We start from the raw sequence: 11,260 nt of genomic DNA, 5'->3' as shown, positions 1-11,260 counted from the left end.
TTTCTTTCTTTCTTTCTTTCTTTCTTTCTTATTTTCTTTCTGCTTTTATGACTGGATGACTGGGTGGCTGGCCCCTGACACCTTTTTCACCTTCTTTTCTTGCTCCCTCTTCTTATTCTTCTCATCTTGAGCATAGATTTCTCCTGTTTTATTCTCTCTGCCTGGCAGCCCCACCTATTTCTCTCTCCTGCCTAGCTATTAGACATATAGGTCTTTATTAGATCAATCAGGTGTTTTAGGAAGACAAGTAATAATAGCTTTTCCAAGCTAAACAAGTACAATGTAAAAGATTAAAAAATATCTTTACATCATTAAAGAAATTATCCCACAGCATAAATGAATGCAACAAATCTTAAACTACTATTCCACATTATTTCCCCCTTTTGCCCAAATAAAATGAAAGATTTTAACTTTAACATAGTAAAACAATATACTATGTTACAAAAGGCAAAACAGTTATCAAGTGAGAATTACATTCACACTATTTAGTACATTTGTATTTTGGAAATTCAGAGAAAATATTCTGGTATCTCACTTATCTTTGTGACTCCAAAGATTTATGTTTAATTTACTTTCCATTATAGCTAAGGAAAACTATAACTTTAACTATTTAGTCTTTAATTCTATCAAAGACCCAGAATAATGAAATATTGCTTAACAACAGAGAAATCTTGCTTCCTGAACAGTCATCCAAAAATCCTCTACAATTTTGGAGCATCCGTTTTTTGTTCTATATACCTTGAATATCTGGAGGACATTTCAGTGAAGCAGGAATTTTGAGGGACTCTCTTGTATTATATTGGCAAAGCTCATCAGTTGTTTTCTTCTGTGTCCTGCAGAATAAATACTTCTGTGAAGCAGGAATCTTGGAGAATTGTCCTTCCTGTCTTGTCTTGGCAAAGTTCAATAGTCTTTTTTGTGTCCTTCTGGTCCAGTTTACAGCATATTGTCAGCAGTCAAGGCAAGAGCAGTTTCTTTCCCAATTGGTTAGCCTTGCACTTTGAATGCAAACTCCATATGGAGTTTCTTCAGATATCATTATCTTTTATAAGGTAAATTGGTGCTGCCAGGAGTAGACATGTCTTACTGTCATGAAAAACCTTAGGTTATAAAGTATCTTAAATGCCATATTGTGTAGGTCTTTGAAGGGTTTAAAAGTCATCCATCTGTCTAAAATATACCTGTTTAAACTTGAAAATACACCAAATGTAACCACAAGTTTGATTATTATTGATCAGCTATTAACCTCATTCCTTTATTATACATTACATTTTTAAATGAACTGCATAAGCATCATACCACAAATGAGAGTAGAAATACATAGTAAAACAAAATAACTTTATTTTTGTGTTAATGTACCAAAATTTATGCCAATATAAAATATCTGAGATTAATGGTTGTCTTTTAATCCTATATTTCTATATTGTCTTAAATGATAACAAACATCCATAACCCACAAAATAATCAATAACCACCCACTCCACTTCTTGGGAATGGGGCTATCTTATTCTCTAGACTCCTGTTGTTTGTGGGTGAAGGCATTGCTAGGGTTCTCTGAGAAAATTAAGACAATGGACAAATCTTGGAAAGATCAGCTCTAACTTTTGTTGACTGGAACCATCTGTCAATTTTCAGGAGGTGTCCCATGACCAAATGGGATCCATATTATCCTAGAGAGAAACTACAGCCTCTCATTTTCTGTGGAAATAAAAGCAAACTGTCTTCTCCAAGGCGATGCATTTTTTTTATTAAAAAATTCCATTTTAAAGTTAAGGCATTCTTAAAATATCTGGGCTAGTTTATTTCAGCAGTCCCTCTTTCCGTCTCATGTCCCACAGCAGCCATCACTTGCTTATTAACAATCCAAAAAAAATCAAAGACAACACAATACCATGGAGGACCCAGATGCCCTGTGCATTTTTATCTTTATATGACTTATTCTTTCTTATTATTTTACTTTTTCCATTAAAGACTTTATTTTATTATTTTTAAACTATTTATTTTTTTTCTATTACTGTCTATACACTTTCTCTTTTATTCCTTAAGCCTAAGCACATTTTAAAACAATCTGGAACCTGTTTAGAGACCTTTTTATCTGAATCTGCTTTACTGCATATCTCTATTCTTTTTTGTATGTATGAGCAAAAATCTGCTATGTGGTGTTTAGAGCCTCTGCTTTGACTTTGATGGCTCACTCCACCCATTCTTCATGTATGTGAGAGACAAGCCCAAATGTCACAGGTAGGTTGGAGGAGTTATGATTGACCAGGAACTGCATTCAATCCACTATAACTCTGGAATACCAGTTGCCAATATTTTCTCTAAGGCAGGCATTTTTCACTTAGCTCTTTAAATTTTGGAGGGGTGTTCCCAGCAACCTTTTGGGGATTTTGGTCCATCACATCACATTAGTCTGGTATTAATCTACAGGTTCTCACCTTTTGTTGAAAGAAAAACAGAACTTCTTATTCAAAGCAACACATCCTTAGACTCAAATTTTGAAGGCAAGATATCTTTAAAGTATATATGTTGGTTACTTAACTCCTTCATAGTCAAAAAATTTAAATAAAACACAATAAATACATAATCCAGATGCACTGTATATATTCTATCTTTATGTGGCTTTTTTTACTCTATTACTTTTTTAATATTTATTTTATTATCTTTACTCCTTTAATTTATGACTATCTGCATGCTGTCTCTTTAAAGACTTTGTTTTTTTAAACCATTACTTCTTTTTATAACTCTTTATACTCTTTTTTTTTCTCCCAAGATTACGTACATTTATCCAACACAGTGACTCATTTAGAGTTCTTTTATGTCTAAATCTTTCCTATTGTGTATCTGTAATTCTTTTCTATCTAGGAGTGTTACTTAAAATGCTAAGCATTTCTTAAAATGCTAAGCATCTCTAAAGCTGCTTTGGTTTTGTCCTCCAGTACAACATGGAAAAGCAGAGGTCTGTTTAGCATGAGCCATGTTCACATGTGTCCCATTTTCAGGTACAGAGAGGATCTGCCATCATTAAACAAATTGTAGCACTCTGCTCACAAAACCCATTTAAATGCTCAGCCTCCTAAAAGATCCAGAGTTCATGATGGTAGTATGGCCCATAAAGCTGGATTTTAAAACTTTTCAGCTTTTTTTCTGCAACCACTGAATCAGGAAAAAAACTTCTCTTAATTGAGCTGCAGCACACTGCCAGCTGAAAAAACTGTGGTTAAACTTTTTTTTTCTGTGTCTAACGTTCCTTTTCAGGCTTTCTCAGGATTTATGTGGATTTAGTTGACCACCATTGGAGCATCAATTTGTAGTAAGGATGTCACTTGTTCATTTCCTGGCTGCCCAGACTCCTGAAATAATTACATAGAAACTGTATTAATTAAATCACTGCTTAGTCTATTTAACCCAATTTCATTAATCTATGTATTGCCACATGGTGTGGCTTACTGGCAAGGTTCAGTGTCTGTCTCTGGTGGTGACTCCAAGACTTCTCCCCAACTCTGCCTTCATTTTTCCATTATTCAAATTAGTTTTCCCGGACTAGCTAAATTCTGCCCTGCTATAGCTCCAAACAGTTTCTTTATTCATTAATGGCATTTATAGCATAAGAGGGGAATCCAACATCACTTAGTCTTACTTATGAACGCCCAGCCTTAGCTTGGCTTATTTTTGGCCAGCTTCTCTAACTTAAATTATCCCTTTTATTGTTCACCTCTGGAATTTAATCTTTCTCTATTCTATATGTTTCTCTCCTTCTTACTCTGTGGCTGTTTGGGTAGCTGGGTGGTTGGCCCCTGGTATCCAACTTTCCTTTTCCCTAACCCCTCTTTTCATTCTTCTCCTCTTGAACATAGATTTATTCTGCTATTTATTTTATATGTCTGGCATAAATAAATATAACACATGTTAAGCTAATATTCTATACCTCATAACTTTTCAAGAGAGACTCTAAAAGATGGAAGGGCCAGGACAAATGTGCTACATACAGACTATAGGATACCACATGCCAGTCCAGACTATTATACCCAGCAAAATGTTCAATCACAATAGATGGGGAAAATAAGATATTCCATGATGAAGCCAAATTTAAACAACATCTATCTACAAATCTAGCCCTACAGAAGGAAAACTCAAAACAAAGATAGTTAGCCTCACCCACAAAAAAACAGAAAATAAATAATCTCAAACCAGGAATGTCAATGAACAGAAACACACACACACAAACACACAAAACCACCACTACCACCACCACCACCACCACCACCACCACCACCACCACCACCACCACGACCAACAACAACAACAACAATATCAATGGTCCCATTTCTCACTAAAAAGACACAGATTAACAGAATGAATATAAAATAATCTTCCATCCTTTTGCTGCATCCAAAAAACAAATCTCAACATTAAACATAGATATTACCATAGGTTAAAGTGGTAGAAAAAGATATTCTAAACAAATGGAGCTAAAAAGCAAGATGACACAACTATTTAAATATATAACAAATTAAGCTTCAAACCAAAACTAATCAGGAGTGATAAGGAAGCAAACCAAAATCTCATCAAGGGAAAAATCCATCAAGATAATATTTTAATTCTTAACATTTCTATCCCTAAACATTACAGCATTCAAGTTAGCAAAAGGAATATTAATAGAGCTTAAATCACATATTGACCCTCATACACTAATAGTGGGAGACTTCAATATTCCAGTTCCTCATTGGACAGGTCAGCAAGATAAAAACTAAATAGAAAAATGCTGGAGCAACAGACAACATAAACCTAATTAACCTAACTGATATCTGTAGAACATTTCACTCAAACACAAAAGAATTTACCTTCTTTTTATTTTGCACATTATGGAACTTTCCCAAAAAATTGATCACATACTTAGATACAAAGTGACTCTAAACAGATACATGAAAATTGAAATAACTTCTTACATCTTACCAGACCACCACAGATTAAAACTAGATATAAACAACAACAGAAAGCTTATAAACTCATGTAAATATAAAATCTATCTACTGAATGAAAGACAGGTCAAGACTGATAAAGAAAATGAAAATTTTATAGAATTCAACAAAATGAGTATGCATCATACCCAAACTTATGAACAGAAAGCAAGTGGTTCTATATGGAAAGCTAATAGCATTAAGTATCTACATAGAATAATTGGAGAGATCTCATACAAGAAAATTAACAGCACATGTAAAAACTATTAAAAAAAAAGTAATCACACCCAAATGGAGTAAATGGCAAGATATAATATAACTGGAGGCTGATATCAGTAAAGTGGAAATAAAATAAACAATTTAAAGAATCAATGAAGCAAAGTGTTGGTTCTTTGAGGAAATAAGGAAGACAGACATACCCTTATCCAAACTAACTAAAAGACAGTGTACTATGGGATAATGATCATGTACACTGTAAAGATTTGTCACTTGTATTGGTTTAATAAAACAGTAATTGGCCAGTAGCAAGGCATGAAGTATAAATTGGACAACCAGACTAGGAGAATTCTGGAAAGAGGAAAGGCAGAGAAACAGTTATAATGCAGAAGCAGAGGAAGCAGGATGCGAATGCCTTACTGAGAAAAGGTACGAAACTCAAAGCAATTCCTTTAATATGAGGAACAAGACATGGTTTTCACTCTCTATATATTTATTCAGTAGAGTACTAGACGTCTAAGCTAAAGCAATAAGAAAACTTAAGGAGATTAAGGAGCTACAACATGGAAAGAAAGAAGTAAAAGTATCTTTAATGTCAGATGATATGATGGTACACATAATTGATCCTAAAATTTCCACCAGTGAACTCCTATAGTTGATAAACATTTTCAGAAAAAGTACTTGGTATGAGATTAACTAAAAAATATCAGTAGTTATCTGATATACAAATGACAAACAGACTCAGAAAGAAATCAGGGAAACAACACATTTGGAATTGCCTTAAATAATATAAAATATCTTGGGGGTAACTCCAATAAAGCAACTGAAAGGCTTGTATGATAAAAACTTCAGGTCTTTGAATAAAAAAATTGAATAAGAAACAGAAGATGGAAAGATCTCCAATACTCTTGAATCAGTAGAATTAATATAGTCATAAATGGACATTCTACTGAAACAATCTATAGATTGAATGCAATTCTCATCAAAATTTTAACATAGTTCTTCAATGACTTGAAAAGAGCATTATCAACTTCATATGGAAAAGAAAAAAACATAATAACTTAAAACAATACAGAATCCTAAAATAAAAACTGCTGGACATCTCACCATTCCCAATTTCAAGTTATATTACAGAGTTATGGTAATAAAACCCACATGGTATTGGTATAAAAACAGACAAATTATTCAACAGAATATAATTGAAGACTTCAACATAAATGCACACTATATGAATACCTGATTTTTGATGAAAACTTCATAAATACACACTGAGAAAAAGACACCATTTTCAACAAATGTGGATGTTCAAACCAGATATCTGCATATAAATGAATTCAAATAGTTCCATAGATACTTACTTATTATCTTGCACAAAACTCACATCCAAGCTGATTAAAACATCAACATAAAAAAACAGATACATTGAACCTATAGAAGAGAAAGTAGGGAATAGCTTTGAACACATTGGCACAGGAGATGACTTTCTGAACAGAAAACTGGAATCTAGTGCAAGCAATAAATTTAACTAAATGGGACTTCATGAAACTGAAACACTTCTGTAAATCAAGGGCACTGTCAATTGTACAATGTGACAGCATACAGAATGCAAAAAGAGTTTTACCAACTTCACAACAAATAGACAACTAATATCCAAAAATATATAAAGAACTCCAAACTAGATATCAAAAAACCAATAAACCAATTTAAAAAATATGATCTAGATCTCAACAGAATTCTCAATAGTGAAAAATCAAGTAGTTGGAAAACTTAAAAGAAAAATATTCAACTTCATATGGAAAAAAACCCAGGACAGCTAAAATAATAATGTGCAGCAAAAGAACTTCTGGACATATCACTGTCCCTTATATTAAACTCTACTATAGATATACAATAATAATAATAATAATAATAACAGCATGTATTAGCATAACAAAAAACAAAATGATCAGTGTAACAAAAACAAAGACCCAAAAATAAATTCACATAACTATGGAAACCTGATTTTTGATAAGGAAGCCCAAAGTATACAATGGAGAAAAACAAAATATCTTCATCAAATGGGGTGGTATAACTGGATATCAGCATGTAGAAGACTGTAAATAGAGCCATATCTATCACCCTATACAAAACTCAAGTTCAAGTGGATCAAAAACATCAACATAACAGTAGATCCTGATAGAGAAATGGGAGATTAATCTTGAACGCATTGGCACACGATATAACATTATGAACAGAATATCAATCACATATGCACTAAGATGACCAATCAATAAATGGGACCCCATGAACCTGAAAAGGTTCTATCAGGTAAAGAACACCATTAAAGGACAAAATGGCAGCCTAGAGAATAGGAAATGATCTTCACCAAGCCCACATCTGACCTGGGGCTAATTTCCAAAATACATAAAGGACTCAAGAAACTAGACATCAACAAATCAAATACTCCAACTAAAATAGGTTCAGATGTAAACAAACAATTCTCAACATAGCAATCTCAAACAGAAGAGAAACACTTAAAGAAATTTTCAACATCCTTAGCCATAAGGGAAATGCAAATCAAAAGGACTCTGGGATTTCATCTTACACCCATTTGAATGGCTAAGATAAAAAACACAAGTAACAGCTCAGGCTTTCAAGGATGTGGACCAGCAAGAGGAATGCTTCTTCACTGTTAGTGGGAGTGTAAACTTAAACAACTAATTTGTAAATCAATATGGCATTATCTCAGAAAATTGGGAATTGATGTACCTCAAGACCCAGTTATATCACTCCTCGGCATATACCCAAAGGATGTTCTGCCATACAAGGACATCTGTTCAGCTATGTTCATAACAGCTTTATTCATAATAACCAGAAACTGGGAACAATCTAGAAGCTTATCAACCAAAGAATGTGTAAAGAAATGAAAACAATGACATCATGAAATTTGCCTGTGAATGGGTGGAACTAGAAAAGATCCTAAGTGAGGTAACCCATGACCAGAAACAAACATGGTATGTTCTCACTGGGGTGGGGGCATATCAATTTACCTTAGAGGGGGAAATAAAAGACATTCAATAGTTGGAGTGAGGAGGGTTGGAAGAATAGGAGGATCAAGTGGAGAGGGAGAAGGGAGACAGGGATGATGGAAGGAATGTCTGGAGAGACAACTGGAATTGAGGGATTTTGTGGTATGGAAAACGAGTGCAATAAAAATGCACTAAAATACATGAACACAATACAAATGAATTCTCCTAATAATGAGGAGAAAATCCCAAATGCCCATCTCTTATCACCAAAGGAAACTTCCTATACCAGAACTGTATTGCATTCAATTGATTTATTGTCCAAGGGGGTCCCATGGAAATCCACAAATAATATAGGCTGTTGCTAAGATAATAAGTTATCCTCTGCGAACTGACAGTGGGGCCTCATGACTGAAGACAATACTGACAGAACTCTTTTATCATGGAGAAGTTGGACTGAAGCCTTCTCCCATAAGTTCTAGCGTCTTTGCTGCAGGAAGGTACTTTGCAAGGTACAAAAAGAGAAACATAAACACCAAACTGGTCACAAAACCTTTGTCCTACAATTTGTCCTGCCTGTAACATATGCTAGGGCAGAGGTTCTCAATTTTCCTAATGCTGAGACTCTTTGATACTATTTCTCATGTTGTGGTGACCCCCAACCATAAAGTAATTGCTCTTGCTACTTTGTAACTAATTTTGTTACTGTTATGAATCTTCATGTAAATGTCCATGTTTTCTGGTAGTCTTGGATAACAACTGCTGTGTTAGGGCAATCAGTGGTGGCACACAACTTGCAAGAGTAGCCAACAAAAGTCTGATTTCACTTAAAGCCCACTCCAGGAGACTGAACCTATACCTAACACTGCTTGGGTGACCAAGGACAAAAGACTGCATATCCCAAACACCTAGATTAAAACCAAACACTATTGTTCTAAAACATAAATATGACTAATAATGGTATTCTGCTACTCATAGATGAGTGCCTTACTCAGTCATCATCAGAGAAGCCTCCTCCTGCATCTGACAGTAACAGATGCAGAGACCCAGACATTACATTGATGAGATCTCAATGTAGTGTCAATAATGACAGGCATTACATGGAGAGAGAGAGTCCTTGGAATATAAGGCTCTCCATGGCATATCAATTCTTCCCCTCAGAACAAAGGAAACCCTGGGGTAGGGAAGACAGAGAGAGTGGCAGAGCAGAGAAGATGAAAGATAACAGGAGAACAATGCCCTCTAAATTAACTGAGCAAAGCTGATATAAACTCTCAGAGTCTGAAACAGCAAGAAAAGGTCTATATGTGTCTGCACCAGTCCCTCTACACATTGATTAAAGCTTTCACCTCAGTATTTTTGTGGAACTCTTGAGTGTGAACATGTCGGTCTGTGACTCTTGTGCTTTGTGTTGGTTCTTTCCTTCTACTGGGTTGCTTTGTCTAGCTTTGATGTGGTGGTTTTTGTTTTAATTTATTTTTTATTTTGTCATGCTTGGTTGTTACCATTTCTCATCTAATGAGAGGCAGAGAAGAAGTAGATCCACAGGGGATGGGAAGTATGGAGGAACTTGGAGGAGTAGAAGGAGAGGAACAAAAACAAAAGAAAATAAAAATAAACACAGAAAAATCAATGTTTAAATTTACCTCTATATAAAAAAATTGAAAAAAAAAACCTGGCAAAATGTCACAGTCAATATCTTTTTTTCTTCATGACTCTAGAAAAGAGCTTACATCTTACAGCAATTCAGGAATGGTTTAACAATTCACTTACTTCTAGGAGTAAGGCAAGATTTCAACTGAGCCGGATCCCACTCAACCTAACTCCTTCCATACTAGTCAATCCCCAGTTCTGCACCTGTTTTAATACAGCAGGCAGAGGGGAATTCTATGATTCTGTACTTAATGGCATTGTTAGCTCACTTCATTTGCTAATATTGTCTTTAATTGAAGTTTCTGTTGACTTCACTGAATTCAAGCACAAAAAACTCATTTTACTTATTCTAACTCAAAATATGACCAGTGCCAATTTCATCAAAAGGATGTTTGTATAAAAGAAAATAGCTTCCCCACATAAAGCAATGGTAATAGTTTCACAGAAAGAAAATATCTGTAGGCAATAGACTATTTAAGTAGCAGAGAAGGAAATACTTAAAAATTAGGTGTTTTAGAAAATAAGGACTGGGCATACAGCTCATTGATAGAGGGCTTGCCTATCATGTACAATGCCCTAAGTTCAATTTTTAATTCAAATTATAAAATAAAGAAAAATAAGAAAAAAGGGAAAGAAAAGAAAAGGTTTTGTACCATGTGTCAGGCATCACCCATCCAGTGCAGACTGAAAATAATTAATTCCTAGGAATACAAATGGGTACATAATCATAGAAACAGGCCAAAACGTTTTGCCCATCCCATATCAATAAAAAAAATGTAAGTCCCTCATCTGGACTCCTTAAAGAGATGGCATGGCTTCACACCAACCTGCTTTATCTTCTTTCCTTCCTCTCATTCACCTGTTCTCCCACTTTGAACCCACTGTTTCCTGCACTCAGACAGAGTATGACCTTTCACCTTACAGATGTGCTCTGTAGATTTTCTCTCACACACCGACTCCAGCATCCTCTGGAAATTATCTGATTCATTAAAACAAGCACACAACATACACACAACACACGCACACAGGTACCTGTTTATCTCTGTATTGTGCTTACAATGTCAATTATATAGAAATTTAAAGAAACTCTACTCAGTACTTACCTGACTTGAGACTTTGGTCACAAACCTCCAATAATAGATATTTTGCAAGTTGATTTTATTGTGATATGCAAGATATTCATTAGTGTGGCTATGGGAGAAGGCCAGTTCAGGCACCCTCTCCTCTGCTGCCTACGGACATAACTGGGGAAATCCCCTTGGACACCTGGGAACTTGACCTAAAGTCAAGTCTCTTGCCAATACGAAAATGGCTTCCTTAGTTAAGATATCTTCTTTTCTGCTCCCATATCCACCCTTCCTCCATCTCAACCATCCCATTTCCCCAAGCTCTCCCCAATCCTCCCCTTCTCCCTTCTCTTTCCCC

The sequence above is a fragment of the Microtus ochrogaster genome, unplaced genomic scaffold, assembly GCF_000317375.1.
Source record: "Microtus ochrogaster isolate Prairie Vole_2 unplaced genomic scaffold, MicOch1.0 UNK1, whole genome shotgun sequence".
NCBI classification, from domain to species: domain Eukaryota; kingdom Metazoa; phylum Chordata; class Mammalia; order Rodentia; family Cricetidae; genus Microtus; species Microtus ochrogaster.
This window is presented reverse-complemented; position numbering follows the sequence as displayed.